Source organism: Molossus molossus, unplaced genomic scaffold (assembly GCF_014108415.1).
Source record: "Molossus molossus isolate mMolMol1 unplaced genomic scaffold, mMolMol1.p scaffold_m16_p_9, whole genome shotgun sequence".
NCBI lineage: Eukaryota > Metazoa > Chordata > Mammalia > Chiroptera > Molossidae > Molossus > Molossus molossus.
In genome coordinates, this window is record NW_023425403.1 from 78,382,415 (window position 1) to 78,395,838 (window position 13,424).

General features: G+C 34.5%; 1 protein-coding gene across 11 annotated transcripts in view; it reads right to left on the bottom strand.

The window, feature by feature from the left end:
* Positions 1–13,424, bottom strand: part of TDRD3 (tudor domain containing 3) — a 179,558-nt gene that overhangs the window by 127,534 nt on the left and 38,600 nt on the right. For 4 of the 11 annotated variants that reach the window (XM_036249880.1, XM_036249879.1, XM_036249872.1 and 1 more), the window contains exon 2: positions 5,174–5,234. The exons of 3 other annotated variants lie outside the window; for them this stretch is intronic. The gene's annotated coding sequence lies outside the window, so the exon portion shown is untranslated. Of the gene's footprint in view, positions 1–5,173; positions 5,235–6,917; positions 7,236–11,991; positions 12,261–13,424 lie in introns of those variants that run through there. 4 more of the 11 variants (XM_036249882.1, XM_036249877.1, XM_036249873.1 and 1 more) reach the window with 3 other exon arrangements.

Consider the following 13,424-nt stretch of genomic DNA (forward strand, 5'->3'; position numbering starts at 1 on the left):
TTGGCCGCCCCCTGCACGCCTGCCACTGGAGATCGAGTCCACAACCTGAGCATGTGTCCTGACCAGGAATCGAACCGGTAACCTCTTAGTGCATGGGTCAACACTCAACCACTGACCCACACCAGCTGGACATAAAAACATATTTTTAAGAAGAGATTTAAAAATAATTATTATCCACCAATTTGGGGGAAAGGAGGTTTCCTACTACAATAATAAATATATATTCTATTAGGATCATTCAGCCCACGTACCACTACCAGGATATCTTCACCTCCTGTTCAGAAGTCATGTGGGCATATAAAACACACAACCCAAACTATAGTTCAAGGATTCCAATGGACAGAAAGCTGTGATAAAACAAATACTATGATTTAAATCTCATTTCTTTGACCCAGAGAGTAGATCATCATTACCACCTCTCACTACCAGTAAGGGAATAGAGAGCAAATTTTCCTTTGATCTATCCTCCTGAGAGCAGGTAAAATCTTGAGTCTAACATAATGAGGAGGATCGAGACAAATTGAAGAGTACATGGCCCACCTAAAGGGGGCAGCCGTAACTCAGCTCCAGTTGATGGTCTGTATGGGGACTGTAGGGGACTCAAATGGAGATGCAATATGGCTCCAGCAGTAAAGGTGTCTGGGAAAAATTGGAGTCTCTGTTTTACCTTCTGTGACTGTTCAATTCTCTGTAGCCTCAGGTTTGGCTGACCACCCAGATAACCAGAACACCACCCAAAGATAGATGTCAGGCCCCAGGAAGGAGATTAATGAATGTAGAGAGTGTGTGTAACACCTGACATTATCTGCTAACTTAGAAATGCATTGTTCTTTCTGGCGGACTGCGTGACTATCCATCATATGCTTTTACTAGTAAACCCCTATAAAAAGGAGACCCTGCCCTGGCCAGTTTGGCTCAGTGGTTAGAGCGTCAGCCTGCAGACTAGAGAGTCCCGGGTTTGGTTCCCGCTAAGGGCACGTAACTCGGTTGCAGTTTGTCCCCGACTGGGTTGGTGTCAGGTGGGTAGCAACCACTTAATGTGTCTCTCTCACATTGCTGTTTTTCTCTCTATTCTCCCCTCTCTCCCTCCTGCTCTATCTGAAGATAAATGCAAAAATGTCCTGGGTGAGGATTTTTAAAAAAAGAAAAAAAAGGAGACCCTGTCCTGGGAGGGTGTGAATTTCTTCCCAGCCAGCCACCGCAGGGAGCAAGCAGCTGCTTTGCCCGTGTATGCAAGTTTCTCTATTAAAGCTCTTATGAATTTGAATAAGACTACGTGTCAGTTCTTCAGAATTGATCCTGAATTTAGACTTTCGGAGTTTTTCCCCAATAAGGACCGGTAAAGTAGCTAATGTCAGACGTGGTTTTTACATTTTAGTTTTTTTAAAGCAATATACAAGCCTACATGTAGCACAGAGACTTTGTACTTACTAATTATATTAGTTTTTAGAATGTATCTGCTTGTTTGCTCTAATATACTTCCAAGTTGTCTTTGATATGCAGGGTTGTGCCATTAAGTGTCTCTCAAATGATACACTATCCATAGCTGACATTCTTTGCCAGCAAAAGCAGAAAAGAACTATGTGTTTCAGGTCACTTTGTATGACTCTTGCAGAGCAGTGAACACAATTATGCATGTAAAAAATGTTCTTACTAGAGTTGTCTACCTTAGACTAAAAGGTGTCAAATCATTTAGTTTGGCATATTTTATGAACCAGAAATTATATAGACATCACCCTTATCTCAGACTTCTAGACCATACGTGTGTGTGTGTGTGTGTGTGTGTGTGTGTGTGTGTGTGTTTGGCATATTTTATGAACCAGAAATTATATAGACATCACCCTTATCTCAGATTTCTAGACCGTGTGTGTGTGTGTGTGTGTGTGTGTGTGTGTGCGCGTGTGTTTAAAGGGAGGAGTTCTAATTGGCCAGCAACACTAAAAAACCAACACTAAGGTTTCGGCCTCCAACCACCACCACCCATCCAAGCAATAAATGCCCATGCAAGTCTAACTGAGACCTGAATTCCTAAAATAATCAGACAGAAACTATTACCGCATATACAAATTAGGCTGATGACACAACAAAATTCTATAAAATGCTAATGAATAAAACAAGAGTGAAAATATTCTTCCCAAATGGACAGGAACTCAATCAAAAAATGAAGGAGATAATTGGACAATGACTGGTATACAGTGGTCTTAACTATCTCTGAATAAAATCCCAATCAAATGATCTCATGTAGTTTTGGGGTCTCTGATCTATATGTGATTATCTGCTACCACATTGAGATTATTGGTCCACATATATTATGCTAATACTGAAATGGGAATTTAATAAATTAATTCCTCCTTAACAACAAAGAAAATAAAGATAACTAACTCCCAATTACCCAAGCTAATATGGGGACAGGAGAGAGTAAAGTATAACAGATAATTTTAAAATTGCTTATATTAAAAGGTATCTTTAATCATAGCAAATATGAAAGTTGGCACCCTACTGCAAATTCCTAACATGTTAAAAAATAATTTTAAAAAATTACCTACATAAAGATCTCTATTTACTCTCCCTATCCTGTTTCCATCCCCACAGTGTAAGTGGATGGTAATAAACCTATCCTTAAATTAATGTTTTGCTATTGTTCTCACACATAGCCAGAGACACTGAAATAATAGCCTGCTAATTTTCTTCTCTAGGGAAAAGGAAAGTGGTTTATAAATTCCTATTAATGAATACAATTTGGGGAAAGTACAATATTCAACTACTGTATTAACAAAATTAATAAAGTAACAGGGTTACTAAGATTTGGACACAAACACTGCTTCTGATAACTTGGTACAGATGAAATCAACATATTCATTACAGTTTATAGATACATTAGAGGTTAAAAAGTAACCAAGAATATAAATTGGTACACCAATTCAGCAGTAAGTTGAAGCAATCCACGGAATTCCATGTCTATAGCTCCAGTAAGCATAGCAAATAGGAGGATCAGAAGTCCACTAAGGGTCGTTCAGAAGAGGGAGCATGTGACACACAAATGGTGACCAATGAAAAAAGAGGTCTTTATTTCATTTCCCTTAACAACTGAGTATCTCTTCTATCAGCACTATTTTCTTTCCTTCTTTAGGCAAAGTGGCCACCTATTATGCTTAAATGAATACCACAATCTTTATTCTCACAATTACAATAAGGACCTGAATCAACTCTAGCTTAAACTTTAGTTTTCTCCATGCTTTATATATGAATGAATCAGAAGAATAAAGTTACATATTAAAAGTATCTCTAAGTAAAATGACTTAGTGTTAATAAATTGTTTTCAATAAATATTTATTTTATTAAAAAATAATTTTAAAATGCATTTTTCAGTTTTTACTTTTATGATTTCTTTGCATGTACAAATATATATTATATCTGCCATTTAGCTAACCTATAATATTAAATTCTTCCTGCACACATATACTTATACACACAAAACATAAATTCTATTTAAAGTTCTCCTACACTAACTTTTCCTATTATTATAGTACAAAAATTAAAAACCCAAAGCAAAGAAATTATCATGAAAATCTTAACATTTTAAATGCAAATGTTTCATGAGATTAACCTGCACAAAAACTGGAAAGAGGAATATGCAAAAAAGTAAAAAAAAAAAAATTCACTTGGTACTAGAGAACATCATTTTTTCTAAATAAACAACTTCTAGAGATGTGAAGAATTATGAAATGCACTGTATACATCCTAACTGATATCCATACTACTCAAACTTCAACATGTCAGTGGCCAAAAACGTTTTTGGCCCAACATTAAAGACTGAAAGATGGAAATTAGAAAAAGTGCTAGGGAAAATCCTTTGTAAAGTTATAGCAAATTTAAAACGTTTAAAAGTGTTTAAATTCTGAAAAATTGAAACCTATATCTTTTGTTAAGCACTTCCTTTAATATGCTGATTTATTACTAATTGTAAAGGCTGTACTACTTTAAAATACCACTAGATGACAACCTTGCTTCACAAGTACAATATTATCATACTATCATTGGAAGCTAAGACTCCAAAGATGTACTAAACTAGCTTTAAAAGAAAGGTTTCTGACATTTATTGTTTGTTGTTGTTGTTGTTGTTTTGGGGGAGCAGCAATAGTAAAGAAAATAAAATAGGCTATTATAATTTTAGAATTTGTGTTTGCTATGAAGATCACACAGGGTTTTAAAAAAAACTCATTTGGTAAGCATTCACAAGATAGCTCCTCACAAGAAAAAAAAATTGAAGTACATCAAAAGACAATTTTCTCTCCTATTCTCTCTTACATTCATGCTTTGGAAATAGAGATTTATAAAGTACACATAATTTATTAGAGATTAATGCTCTTTTGCAGTGAAATAGCTACAAAGTATTTTCAACATTATTTCAATAGTTGCTTTCCTCTGACATCAAAATAAGCCTAACAATTTTAAGACAATGACCATAAGATAGGTGATAATAAATCACAACTTCTATTTTTTATGACTCATTCTCAGATATTAAAATATTTTCCCCCATACATAAACCAACCCATGAAGACAGTATCCCTAGAATGTTTATTTGGCATAAAAAATTGTAACTGCTAAGCTAATAAACGTTTGTAAATTCCTTGAAATTCTATAATTGAGATATTACAAAGTATAGTGGTAATGTGAATCTATGTTATTATTCATTTTTGCAAACTGTACCTTCACATAAATTTAAAAGTATAAAATTTTGAAAGCCTGGATATTTTTACTTTCATTGGCAGTTATAATTTATGTCCTTCCTCTAATTCAACATTTTCACACTTTAATTCAGAAGCAGAGCTGAGGTTATTTTTTAATGACTCATTTTAACATGCAAGGTTAGCTAATATTTCTGTCCTCGTTCGCTCAGCGCAGAGTGATGGCTGCACCACCACACACCAGGCAGGAGGGCTCCCTTCTGGGCTGAGGCCCTGGTGCCTGACCACCCCCGGAAAACATCAGCACCTACTCGTCTGTGCCAAGGACCTATCAGGATTAACCCCAGGAGACTGCATACTCAGTTAAAAGTTTATTTAAGAAATGCTATTTAAAACTGCATAATAGCATAACAAAAATTAGAAGGCATTTTTATAAATAGCTTGGAGAGTCTGTCATTTCAACTAGACACAAATCTCAGTCTCACCTTTTAATACATGTGGGATCCTAGGCAATTTATTTATCTTTCTGTGCCTCAGTTTCCTCCCCTACAAAAAAAAAATGCAGCCAATACTGAAAATACTGATCAACAGAGTTGTTAAGAATAAATAAGACAGTATAAAATACTTAGCATATGTTTGGTAAAAAGTAGATGCCAAATAAATATTTGTATTCTTCCTTTTTAAAACACTGCAACCTTGGTGTTTATTCTAGAAAATATTTTCCAAACACAATAATACTCAATGATGTCTTCTGGGCTCTTAGAAGAAAGCAAAAGAATGAAATCTGCCTTGCAATAAAGGCTACAACTAATAGTCAAAAGTGTGTATGCATCATTACAGGAAGACTGAACTACATATTTCTAACACAATCACCGGAGTTCACTGAGAAGTGAAGGAAAAATGTCAACAAGATTTAAAGAATTTTATTATTTGTCAGAATCGTCCAATTTTACATATATGGATGAATATAGTTTTTTAGAGTGTCATTAAACAGTTGATTTTTTTTTAATTTTTATTTATTTATTTTTAATCCTCACCCAAGGACATTTTTTCATTTCTTGTTCAGATAGAGTGGGAGGGAGAGAGAGGAAGAGAGGGAGAGAGAGTGAGAAACATCAACGTGGAAGAAACACATCGAGTGGCTGCCACCCACATGATCCAACCAGGGCCAGGGACAAACTGCAACCGAGGTACGCGCCCTTAGCGGAAACCAAACCCGGGTCTCTCTGGACCGCAGGCCAACGCTCTAACCGCTGAGCCAAACCGGCCAGGGCTTGAAATTTTTATTAATGTATTTTTGTTACAAATATTTCCCCTTTTTCCATAATACAGTTTTTAATAATAAGAAAATAAGTTATTCTGTGAGAATGTGCAACTACTTCTGCCCCAAACAGACTTTCCATTGCAAATACATTACCATCATTTTTGTCTAATCTACCACTTATGTAAAAATTTAAAGTAATGATGTCAATAAACAGCTCATAAGCAATAAGTTTAAAATTCTACAGCACGAAAAAGTGTAATTGTAATATCTAATTTTAAATTATACATTTTGTAATTTACTTCTAATTTAAACTAATACTATTCATTTAATACTTTAAAAATGCAAATCTACTTTAATTATCATAGCCAATTATATCAAATATCTATTTGGTTCTAGTGTATGTAATCATATATCATACTATCTAATAGCATGACAATTCTTCATAAATTGAAATGAAATGAAAATGAGGTCTAAAAATCAAAAGACAGTAGGAATTTAAATATGCTACTAGTCCAGCCAGTGTGGCTCAGTGGGTGAGCATCAATCCATGCACCAAGAGGATGCCAGTTAGATTCCTGGTCAGGACACTTGCCCAGGTTGTGGGCCTGATCCCCAGTGCGGGGCATGCAGGAGGCAGCCAATCGATGTTCTCTCTAATCGATGTTTCTATCTCTCTCTCTCTTTCACTTCTCTCTCTAAAATCAATAAAGAAAAAAAAATTTTTTTAATAATAAAATAAATGTTACTAAATAAAATAATTTTGCCAAGAGTGAAATAGTCCCTTATATACATCTTAGTCAAAAAATATGTATGAATTAAGAATTCTAATTTTCATTTCTTCGCAATGCATCTTAAGTACAAAATGTTTGACATTAATTAAACTTTTGAAAATTGAAATGCTACAAATAAATTTTAAAGTGTTAATGTTTTAGCTTAGAAGATACAATTTAAACATATAGCCATACCTTTCTATAGTGGGCTGAATGGTGATACCTGAATGTCCTAATCTCTGGAAACTGTGAATGTTACTTTATTTGGAAAATGGTTTTAACAGATGAGATTAAGTTAAGGATCTTGAGATGATGATGATGGTAGGCCCTAAATCCAATGATAAGTGTCCTTATAAGAGAGAGGCAGGAGTTCAGAGATAGACACACAGAGGAGAGGCCATGTCAAGATGAAGGCAGATCCTGGAGTAATGAGATCACAAACCAAGGAATGCCAGAAACCACCAGAAGCTGGAAGAGGCAAGTAACTGACTCTCCCCTGGACCCTTCGAAGGGAGTACAACTCTGCACACACCTTTAGTTCTGACTTCTCGCCTCCAGGCTATAAGAGTGTACATTTCTACTGTTTAACCCACCCAGTTTGTGTAAGTTGTGATAGTAGCCATAGAAAATGAATATACTTATCATGAATTTAAGTAATTATTTGAGAAGTATTGATTCAATTAAATAAATAAATAAATAAATAAATAAACAATTTTCGAAAGGTCATCTTTAGATTAGAATCTATGAAAAAGAACATTTTCTATTTGATTTAAATGCCTTGACTCATTAACTCTTCCTAAATAAATTATTTCAGTGAATTTGTTTGGTTTGTGTAAGTCTATAAATAATAAAACAAACTGTACAGAGGTATAATTAGAAGTTGATAGTGGTCCATCCCTAATTCTTCTTCCAAAAAATAAATAGTATTAGCAATCTTAGGTATATGCTTGCAATACACACACACATACACACACACACACACACACACAAATGGGAGTGGAATTTGGAAGAAAATATTTGTTTATAAAAATAGACAATTTTACACTTAAGTATTTAATTTTACACTTAAGTTTTTAGGGGTAAAAGAGGCATGATATAAGCAATTTACTCTCAAACTGTTCAGAAAAAAATGTTCAAAGAGAGAACAAAGATGGGGGCGGGAGGAGAATAAAAAGGTAAATCTGGCAAATGTTTACAATTGGTGAATTGGAATGAAAGGTATATACAGGAGTTCTTTGTACTATTCTTGCAACATTTTTAAAGTTTGAATTATTTCAGAATAAAGTTACAAAAAAGTAAAAAAAAAAAAAAAAAAAGACCTCCTCTACAAAAGTTTCTACAATAGATCTTTTCATTTAAGAATACACATACGTATAAGCCTAAAACACCAATCAGGAAGAATATATGTACCCCCATGTTCATAGCAGCACTATTTACAATAGCTAAGATCTGGAAACAGCCCAAGTGTTCATCAGTAGACGAATGGATAAAAAAGCAGTGGTACATATACACAATGGAATACTATGCAGCGGTAAGAAAGAAAGATCTCTTATCCTTTGAGACGACATGGAGGGACCTGGAAAGTATTATCCTAAGTGAAATAAGCCAAGCAGAAAAAGACAAATACCACATTATCTCACTTATATACGAAATATAATGAACATAACAGTCTGAGGAATACGGTAGACCCAGAAACATGGAAGTAGGGCACAGACTGACATCCCTCAGAAGAGGGGTTGGGGGTGTGGGAAGAGATAAACCACAGAACTTATATGCATGATCAATGGACATGGACAACTAAGCCGGGGCCGGGGACGGGGCGGGGGTGGGTGGGGAGGGGGGTGCCAATGGGGTAAAAAAGGTAAAATATCTGTAACAAAAAAATAAATTAAAAATTAAAAAAAAAAAAAAGAATACACATACAGTATATCCGCTGAGCCAGACCGGCCAGGGCTCACATATATCATGGCCAACTTCTATGCCAAACATATATACAGGGTGGAACAAAAGTAGGTTTACAGTTGTTTGTATGGAAAATACAATAATTAATAAATTCAAGAATAAACTGTGTTTTTTGTGCTCATGACTGTAAACCTGCTTTTACCCAACATGTATAAGTTAGAATGGGGAAAAAAAACTTAAACTCCAAAATTATAATTTACTTTGTGCTTTTGGATAATTTAAATATTTTAATAAAATTATTATTTTAAAATGTCTTATTTTAAAATTTTTAATTGATAAACAAATAAAGAACTTTATAATTAACAAAGCACTTATAAAAATTGATTTTAGGGAGACAGGAAGGGGGAAAGAGAGAGAGAAGCGTCGATTTGTTGTTCCATTTATTTATGCATTCATTGGTTGCTTCTTGTATGTGTTTCAACAGTGGATTGAACCTACAACCTTGGCATATAGGGACAATGTTCTAACCAACTGAGCTACCCAGCCAGGGCACATAGCACTCTCAATGACTGAATAAGATCAATGACATTATCCCTCCCTACCCTGTCTCAAAGTCAAGTGTGTTCAAGTTCACATATTTGATTCTAACACCTATTAGATGTGTCTGTGTCTGTGCATGTGTGTGTGTAGTATTATTCCCATTTAAATAGAGAAGAATCAATATATGTTCTCTAAAGTAGCAGTTCAGGGTATGAGGAAGACACTACTGGATACATGACACCCTTAAACCTTCCACTCCAGCACCCCACTCCCCACTGCAGAAAATAACTAAACATCTGGAGAAAATATAAAAAGTCACTAAAGCTACCAGAGAGTGAACAGAAAACACTGGTGGGGAATGCATGTTCACTTAGATAAGGAAAACAGGGAGCTATCTGGTCCTTGGGGGCTTTTAGCCTAGGACAAAGTGCAGTCCAAATGGTGGACACAGCAGCAAGTGTACACAGGACATAGCCACAATCTTCCTGGCCTGGTCAACAGAAAAGGAAAGTGGGGAAACCTGGAGGACTGAAGCACGCGGGGGAATCCTATAAAGGAAAGACCCTCAAATGGGATCCCAGAACTCTGTCTAGCCACATCTCTAATTGACTTCTGAGTTATCCATGTAAAAACAGACTCAGAGCGGTCCAGCTAAAGACAAAAGAGTTGAACAAAGAATAGAGCTACTGCACAAGATAAGAGTCTGCAAAAAAAAGTATCATCTATAACATAGTAGACAATAATCATCAGTGAAAAGCAACAGAACCAAAATCTCCATAACTTAACAACTCTTAATACCCAGGACACAATCCTAACTAATATACAAAGAACTAAAAATGAAACACATTCTCTAGAAAAAAGAAAATCAATCAAAATCTGATTCTAAGATGAACCAGATGTTGGAACTAACACAAGAATTTTAAAGTAAATGTTACTATTCTCAATGAAGAAAAAATATTTTCAATATATTAAATCTGAGCAGAGAAATGAGAAGTCTGAGCAGAGAAATACAAACATTTAAAAAATTAAGTGGAAATCCTAGAATGGAAAACTATTTCAGAAATAAATAGAATTAGCAGTATAATGAACACATAGTAGAAAGGTTATTTTACATGAAGTAGTACATTATTAATAAGAAATGAACTGTGAAATTTTAAGACTGTTATATACTGTAATCTCTAGAAAAACTATAAAAGTTATGCAAAAAAGTGACAGCATATGTCTATACAAAAATGTGCACATGAATGCTCAAAGCATCATTATTTATATAACAAAAAAACCACGGACAACCAAGAAGTCCATTAATCGATTAATTGAACTTTTATTGTGATATTTCATACCACAAATAAAAAGAAACAAAATAACAATACATATAATGGCAGAGGTGAATCTCAAAAACATAATCCAAGTGAAAGAAAGCAACACACAAAGACTATATACAGTATGATTCCATGTAGATAAAATTTTAGAAAAAACAAAACTATAGTGACAGAAAGCAGATCAGAGGGTGCCTGGAGTCAGGGAAAGTTAGGGGATCAAATGCCAGGGGGCTGGAAGGTGAGAAATTCATTTACACAGTTGGATACAATGACCAAATCCATCAAACCGTATTCTTAAAATTGGTGAATTTAATTGTATATAAACAGTACCTTAATAAACATAAAAGGGGAGAAAAACAAGATGCACAAAGCCTAAAATGAAATACAACCAGAAAGAATAAGTAATCTATAATTTAAATGAATAATATAACCACACTGAAATAAAAACCCAAAAAACATTAAAAATATTAAATGCTTAATGTTAAATTAAACATTAAAAACAAAACTAATCTTGAATTCTATTATGTACGTTTCTTCTTCCACAGTAGCATGGATGTAGTAACTGTAGAAACTACTTGAGCAAGTGAGTAAATACACTGATGATGCCAGGAGCCAGGGTCCCCGGGGTTCTCACTACTGGGGACAGGAGATACAAGTATAGATGGTGGAAGGCTAGACGTGAACCTCTGGCTTCGGCCTAGAAACAGAACTTTCAGGATAAACTCATGTTTTACATTTATATATCAATTTACTCATTCTCGTGTGTGGATTGTCCAGAAACAGCACATGCATCGTGTAACAGTCATATCTTCATTAATCTTCCTGAAAGAAGCCTTGATATGACCCCACTTTAAAAGTGCTACGAAGCATTGTTTTATAATATCTGGCATATAAAAATTAGGAACTATTACAGACTAATAAAATCTCAATATTTATAAGCACCATTTTCCTATAAACATTTTTCCTATTTTAAAGATCTATATATATGAACAAAGATATTTAATCAAATAATACAAATAACTAAATATCTACATTTCAATTAAGTATTTATGGTAGTTCAGGGAAGTATGAATTTAAAAGCATGCCTATAGAAAAACTGTATATTGACAAAACTGCATTTAGTGAATCTATTTTTTTAACTTCTATAATTTAGAAAAATATGAAACTCACATGTTGGCAGTACATATATCTGTGCAGGTAATTTTAAATAAGAATTCAATCCTTGTTATTTTATCTGTCAAAAATCTGACACTTCATTGCCAATGGATGTAGATACAATACATAAATACAGATTCTAGTGTGCATAATAGCACTCATGTATCAATTAGGTTATTAGAATTTGACATTTTACAGGGTAAAAACATAAATAAATTTTAAAAATTTAAGGCTCTTAAAGGTAATTAGATCTCATGAATTCTGTTCTCCTACCCTCAGCAAAATTATATAATAATAATTTGAGGAATTATTTGACACCACAAGGTAACGCAAAGTGAAAAGTTCAGACCCACCTTCAAGAAATCTATGGTCCGGTGAACTGCTAGACATGAAAACAGGAAGCTACAACAAAAAGACGCCCTGTATGACAAGGCGAAGTGGGCAGTTAAGTCTGCACAGAAAGACCAGGGTAGGCTCTAAGAAGGAAATGGTATCATGGGCTGAGGTCTGAAAGAATTCAACCCTGCAGCTAGGACACCAGAAATGTAATCCTCGGTTTTCCTTTTCATTGGCAACAAAACTATCAATCATTTCTATGAATGATAAACCTTGCGTGATTAAAAAAACTCAGAGCCGTGAAATAGGTATGCAAATTGTAGTAGTCAAAGGTATATTCTGTGTGCAAACTGTAGCATCAATAATATATTCTATAACTGCAATGTTGAACTGGTGTATAGCATCATAAAGTCTGTGAAAAGTAAGAGAGGTATCATTTGTCAACTTTATATCTTTCTTAACTGGCAGTTTTCTTGTTTGACAAATATGGAATTTCTTATACCCTCTGACTTAATAAAGGAATATCTCACTTATAATTGAGGCATATTAATACAAATCTAAGGCAGATTATCATTTTACAAAATCTAGCAGATCATCATTTGCCAAAACAACCAGTCTCAAGACCAGGTAAGTGTGACCACATATTGTACTGCTCTTAAAGAAAGTCACAAGACAAACTAATACGTAACATATTAAATGCTCTGGGGAGTCCTGCAATAAACAATCTTTTCTATATTTTTTAAAGTACAGAGTTAATAAGCAAGAAAACCTACTTTCCTCTATAACATCCACAGGACATATTTTGTATTAGTATATTAGTATCCGAAGATGTAACACTATTTTTATGTAGCCCCAAAAGTCTCAAGAGAGTAATGTGCAATTTCACTAAATCACAAACTTGAAGCACGTGTGCTGAATGGCTGCTCTGTGGGAGTGAGTCACAGAAAAGCTGATGCGACCATCAGATATCCAAATCTCAGTGCAGATTCCAGTACTCAACTGTAGCCTTCACAATAAATCAAGCCATATCCTTCACCAACATCAAATGTCGAATCCAGCAATTTTCAACCTGTTCCATCTCCTGGCACACATAAACTAATTACCGAAAGTCTGCGGCACACCAAAAATATATTTTTTTGCTGATCTGACAAAAAACAGGTATAATTTTGATTCAGTCACCCTGGACAGCCACTGGTGTGTTGGCTGTAACCATTTTTTTATTTGACAATCTAAAAGCAAAGAGGTGAGTACCTCTGACTAAATAGGTATTGCATGTTTTAAAAATTCTTGTGGCACCCCAGTTGAAAATCACTGGTCTAATCTAATTCTTATAACACATGAAGAACATATTGTCAGCACTATAGCTATTTCCCTGAATTGTAAAATGTCAGACTTAAGTAACATTATATATAAATTAGGCCATATATATATCTAAACTCAGGATACCTTA